The following is a 6,318-nucleotide window of genomic DNA, read 5'->3' as shown; positions in this document are numbered from 1 at the left end:
CCTTATAGTGATTCCGCTGTTTTTCTTTTTATTATAATTATTTTTTTTCCCTTTTTCTTTTGACGATTTCTCAGAGATGACTGTACGGATTCTCATGAAATTTTCAGGGATGATAGAGAGTAAAAATATCTTTCAAATGCAGTTTTCAGTTTTTCAAAACTCACTTCCGGTCGTCAGATGTCTGATTTCCACTTTTTTCAAAAAAGTTTTGTCAGAGTCATATCTCAGAAATGGTTAAAGATGAATACACAAAACTTATGAGTGATAGATCTTGATAAGTAGGCAAAACCATCTGGGTTAACATCGTCCGCTGTTACTTCCGGTCGTCACAGGAAGTGATCTAAGAAATCGAAAATTTCAACTTCTCTTTTATGAAAGTTTTTTTGCATCACTTTATAGCATTTTATTTGTAGTTTCGAAATATATCAGTCCCACCGGAAACAAAAACGACAACTTCCGGTTATAAGAGAAAAACTGCATATTTTGAATACTTTTCTTTCCCTTAAATATTTTTTATACATGAAGCATTTGGAATGATTTTTGAATATGTTATTCAGACTGCAAATGTCTACAGTAACATCAAATATCTTTGTAAAATTCACTTCCGGTCGCGTGAGTTCCTGTCCTCAAAATGAGAAGTTATCACAGCTAGATCTCGGAAACGGTAAGAAATTAAGACACCAAACTTATAGGGGTGGTAGATCTTGATAAGTAGGCAAATCCATTTGTAATAAGATTGTCCGCCGTCACTTCTGATCGTCACAGGAAGTGATCTAAGAAATCGAAAATTTCAACTTTTCTTTTATAAAACTTTTTTTGCATCACATTATAGCATCTTATTTGTAGTTTTAAAATATATCAGTACCACCGGAAACAAAAACAATAACTTCCGGTTATAAGAGAAAAACAACATAATTTGAGTATTTTTCTTCCCATAAATATTTTTTATTGATAAAGTATTTGAAATGATTTTTCGAGGTGACGTAAGTCAGCCTCAATAGCTGCTCTATAGCTTAATGGCGGACACCTGTGATCACTACCATTTGCATTTTCTTTTTGATCTTCACTCTTTGGGACAGATCAGTAATCTTGTTGTTAAAATATGGTACCTTAGAAGGCAAGGATCAAATCAGAGATAGGTTGCTAATATGTAAACAATAGCACTTGCAAGATTGATTGGAAATATTCAAACATTAGTTTTTATCAGTTCTCTAAGAAATATAGTCCCCTGATTATACATGTATTAAAATCAGAATTTCAGTCACAAAACAAGATCTACAATGTATTTAATTTAATTTCCAAGCAGTAAATAGTGTTTTTATGGATTTACAAATACTAAATACAAGTTCCTGAGTGGGAATAAGATATGAAGTATCCCTACGCTCTGAACCATTTTAGCGAGGGTAAAATGTAAACAACTGACTGCAGCAGAGATCGTGACCTACATGTATGTGTATTGAACGTCGATCGCAGGCAAGGGAGAGAACAGAACAGTATACACTGAAACAAAACAGAAGGAAGCGTTCTGCTTGAATTGAAACATGCAATTAAATAAATTTGGGGTTAACATAGAGGCGTCTGAGGCGCAATAGTCCCTACTGAGCTCCAAAATTCACCGTAAATTATTACAAAAGTGAAGATGTTTTCGCACTTCACTGTAAATTATCACAAAAGCGAAGTTATTTTCACCCTTCTGTTTTTGTAATTCATTAAAAAAATCTGTTCAGAATGTAAAAATATCGTCCCAATCTTATAAATCTGTTTGATGCTATTACTGTTGAAAAAGGTGAATAACAGCAGGGCACCTGTACCTATTTCGCTGCATGCTAATGAGTAATGACCACGTCATCGAATACTCGGTAGGAACTCCTCTAGAATTTAGGATTCCGCATATGAAAAATTACATTGTTACATTAGTTATACACAACAAGACGCAATGTTAACACAACTAAAAACATCTATCGATGTCATACCGAAGGTAGATCATTTCTATTGTTAAAATGATTGAATCATGATGTAAATAAAGACATGCATGTAAATTTTAGAGCTATTAATCTAGATTACATAATAATTTATACTTGTAATAAAGTTATTATTATGTGGTTTCTATTATTCATAATTTTAAGAATTCACAAAAAGAAAGTTATTATAAGGAATTTGAAAATGAACTTTGAAGAGGATGTGAAAACTAAAGAGAGGGTTTTTGATTGTATTAAATGCTAGCTGCATCAATGATAAATGTTGTTTCCTTGCTCAGGGGCACTTTTGACCTAATTTCACTTTTACTTATAAAGAATTACTAGTACATGTATTTGTAGAAAAGTGAGACTGAGATCAAGAGTGAGCTCATCTAAGTTTTACGGCCCCAGAGCCTTCATGCTGCAATTTCAAAAATATATGACACGTACTCTATTTTCTTTTTCATACAAAGTTCATGAAAAGTTTAACTAAGGGGGATTCTTTAATACGTTGGCATATTGTAGAGAACCCTGGTGACAGAGTTAGGATACATTGGACAAAATGATACTGGCAGGATACTTATTCTATTTAGTGTTTTATGTAAGCCCCGTGTCTGCACTTTTTTAGTTAATATCATTAAATATAATGTTCATCCTTATTACTGTGTAACTAGCTGAAAATCTGTATCTCTTCTAAAAAAAATATTTTGACAGACCGGAGAGCTACAGTGCCATCCACTGAAAAAAAACTGTATATTTATTGCCCACAAAAAGTTGTGCTTAGTTCTGGATTAGGTCTTCCAAATTCTTACCTCAATCGCAATAAAGATACATTTTAAAAAATTCCTTACTCCTCTAATAAGTACTCTCGTAGTTGACATCTGCACGAAGTGCGTTGGATTGAATTATCTTGCAAACCAAAATTGCATTATAAATAGACGATATGTTTGATGATCTCAATTTCATATTAAAAACAATTATAAGGAACATATTGTTGTGGAAACAGTGAAAGAATATGTTAGGAACACAAGGTTAGTAATATTTTGAGATGACAGTTTAAAAACACGGAGAAATAAATCGAGAAACAGCGCACTTCTTTTTGCGCAATAAATAAACAGTTTTTCAATGGGTGGCACTGTAGCTCTCCGGTCTGTGAATTTTTTCGGAGAGCTACAGATCTGCAGCTACTGTATAACAAGAAACAAATCAAAATATAATTTGAAGAGAAATGCGAGGTATTTTCCTCTTATGGTGATGGGTACTGAAGTACCTCGATTCAGTACTTTCAGTACTTTGATTTTCTAAGTGATCTAAAGGCCTGTGGATATAACGAATTATGGATATAGCGAAGTAATTTTATAGGTCCCAGTGACTTCGCTATAACCGAGTTTTACTGTATAAACTTAGCATGCTTACTCTATTTACTTAATACCCAGAGGTAGATCAGAGTAACAAAGAGAAAATGCCTTTCAACCTTATAACCAGTTGTGCACTTCAAACCAAAGCAACCACTGACCTTGTGGCCACATATTTCAAAATTTTGCAAATTTTATCACAAAATGATTGACTAATACTAAAGAGCAGATTTCAAAGCATTGATTTACTTTTAGACTATGTAACCCTGACCCAGGGGGCATAAAAAATAACCATTTTGCTAGATACACCTTTCTTCATCATAAATATATGTATACTTGGACCATTGCCATAAAACCCAGGAGCAATGGAAACGATTTTCAAAGAATTAATGCATTTTCACTATATAATCAATAGTGACATGGGGATCTCAGTTTTTTTTTTAGGTCTTATCCAAAGGACCTACAACTTTTACCTGTTCACTCATCTGCAAAATCTAGGTCAGATCCAGCATCTGAAGCAAATGTGGTAGTGTCTATCCCCAAAGATGTATCATCCAGACAAGTTTGGTTCAAGTATGGCTTATAGTTACTTGGGAATGGACATGCTCCCAAAACTTTAACAGGGAGTCTATATTATCCCTGAGGCCAGGGATTAGAGCATTAGCTTATTTAGACTTTGTCTGAGTGAGCTAAAAAATTTTTGTAATATATGTACCAACAACAAGCAATCTTAATTGCAAAACAAACAATCCAGCATGGGCTGTCACATTAAGTAAACAATAATTAAACACACTTTTGAGGTAATTTCTATCTCTCTTTTTCTGAGTGCATGCCTTTTGTTTTTACTGTATCAAGAATTTACGCAATCTATGAAAGACTGCAACAAACTAAGAATTATATTTTACAAAAATAACTGTAAAAACATACAAGAATAGGACCAATTTCCTTTTGGTGTTACAATTAAATGTAACAAATATCAATGACAATCTATGTAATTTGGTAGAGGAATCTATTTAAAACTTATTTTTTTAAAAAGTTTATGTACCTTCAGGGATGTGGCCTATTCTGGACAGTGGCCTATCATACCCCTCCCTGTGAATTTTTCTGTCTGGGGAGGACTGCACACTTTCTGAGGTATCAGAACTTTCTCCCTTTTCTTCCTTCTTCTCTTCAGGTGGTGATCTGGATCGTGATCTTGGTCTTACTTCAGACTTTGGCTGCAAGTAGGGCTTGAGTGAAGGTTCTGATGTTGTTGGGTATTTTGACACTGGTGTTTCCTTTGTAGACCTGCCTGTTGCTTTTCCTGATTGGCTGGACTTGACAGGATCCCGTCTATTACTGTTTGTAGGGGATTTCATTCTAAGACTTTTGGATGATGCAGACTTTTTGGTAGTTTGTTCTTCTTCATCACTAAATAGGCTTTCTTCAAATGTTTTGGCCCTGATATTGTATGAAAAAAATTAATAGCATGACATTACAGGAAATCTGTACATGTATTACTATGATTGTGTAGTATTCTACTCATAATGTGACATAAAGTTATAAATGTAAGTGAAACTAGATATCATTGAGATGGTGGCCATCTCAAAGGGCCCCACTTTCAGCAACAAATATGAAAATGTAAGGTAAGCTGAAAAGGGATTATTTTTGAAGTTGTTTGAGTCTAAAGGGGACAAAAAGTAACTTTTCTCTGTAAAAATAATAAAATTAAAAAAAAACTTTTAGAAATGTATCTTTTATGAAAATTGTTGCATATCATCGATCAAAGTTTGAGGCTGACTGGAGTTAAGGGAAAGAAATTATGCACCAAACATAGATTTTTAAACAGATAGGCTATTTTGACCTTGACCTTTACCTAGAAATTTTGTTCAAGGTTACTGCACATCCTTGACCAGTGGCACTCTGTGAGTGAAGTATGAGCCACATTGGACCAAGGGGAGAGAAGATATGCTCCAGACAGGGATTTTCATATAATTCTGCTACGACCTTGACCTTTGACCTAGAAACATGGTTCAAGGTCACTGCAAACCCTTTACCCAAAGGCACTCTGTGGGTGAAGTATGAGCCAGATTGGGCCAAGGAAAGAGGGGATATGCTGTGGACAACATATCTTGGATGGACAAAAGCGCGGAAGGATAGTCGGACAGACTGATCACTATAGGGCGCCCGCCAAGTGGGGCCCTAATTATTTACCATCTCTCTGCTGGGGCCGACTTGGCACGGGATGGTCTTGCATACTGGCGCTGTCTTCCAAGCTCTATGAATTTTTTGTACTGATTATATTCCTCAGGTGTATGGTACCCTAAAGCAAAAGATATTTCAGTATTACTCCTAAATATCACTTAATATGCATGTGGTTGGTGTTAGGGCTGTGTCAATTAATATATCGATATTCAAGAATCATATCGTATCAAAATATAACTTCCAATACATATCAGACATGCACTTTTTCTTTTAATTCTGTTAAAAAGATGGGAATTTCAATCACCAAAGATTATATTTCACTTCCTCGTATCTAAACAACAAAGAAAACTTAAGATTTCTTTAAATTTTACAGATTTATTTCATTTTCATTCAAAACATATTATTTATAGAGAGTACACCCGACAGACCGGACGTATTTCATAGCAGTTCAGATTTCGATCTTTCTTTACTATTGATCATAAACTTTCGAATTCAACATGTAACATTGTAATTTTACACGAGGGTTGTCTGTAAAGTTGGTGGACATTTAACATTGATAATAACTGACAAACTTTAACAAGAGGCCCATGGGCCACATCGCTCACCTGAGCACTAAGGGTAGGAAAAAGTAGAAAATGGTTTTTTATTGTAAAGTTTAAATCCAAAAGTAGTCCCATGACCAATCATGGATTTGCTATTTTTTAGAAAATGATTTTTAAAGAATTTTCGAATATATATCTTTGAAAACTTTGGTCGGCCATTTTGGCCCCGCCTTACCCCCGGGGGTCATGATTTGAACAAACTTGAATCCACACTACCTG

General features: G+C 34.6%; 1 long non-coding RNA gene across 1 annotated transcript; it reads right to left on the bottom strand.

Annotated features, from left to right (window-relative positions):
- Positions 1 to 4,611: 4,611 nt before the first annotated feature.
- Positions 4,612 to 5,963, bottom strand: LOC134268058 (uncharacterized). The gene is made up of 2 exons (XR_009992274.1): positions 5,507 to 5,963; positions 4,612 to 4,753 (listed from the first exon to the last, which is right to left on the bottom strand). It is a non-coding gene; the product is annotated as an uncharacterized LOC134268058 (long non-coding RNA).
- Between the last annotated feature and the right edge of the window lie 355 nt (positions 5,964 to 6,318).

This window comes from Saccostrea cucullata, unplaced genomic scaffold (genome assembly GCF_032062105.1).
Source record: "Saccostrea cucullata isolate Sc308-1 unplaced genomic scaffold, CSIRO_AGI_Scuc_v1 ctg9509, whole genome shotgun sequence".
NCBI lineage: Eukaryota > Metazoa > Mollusca > Bivalvia > Ostreida > Ostreidae > Saccostrea > Saccostrea cuccullata.
Note: the sequence above shows the minus strand (reverse complement) of the source record. Positions and strands in the feature narration are given on the sequence as shown.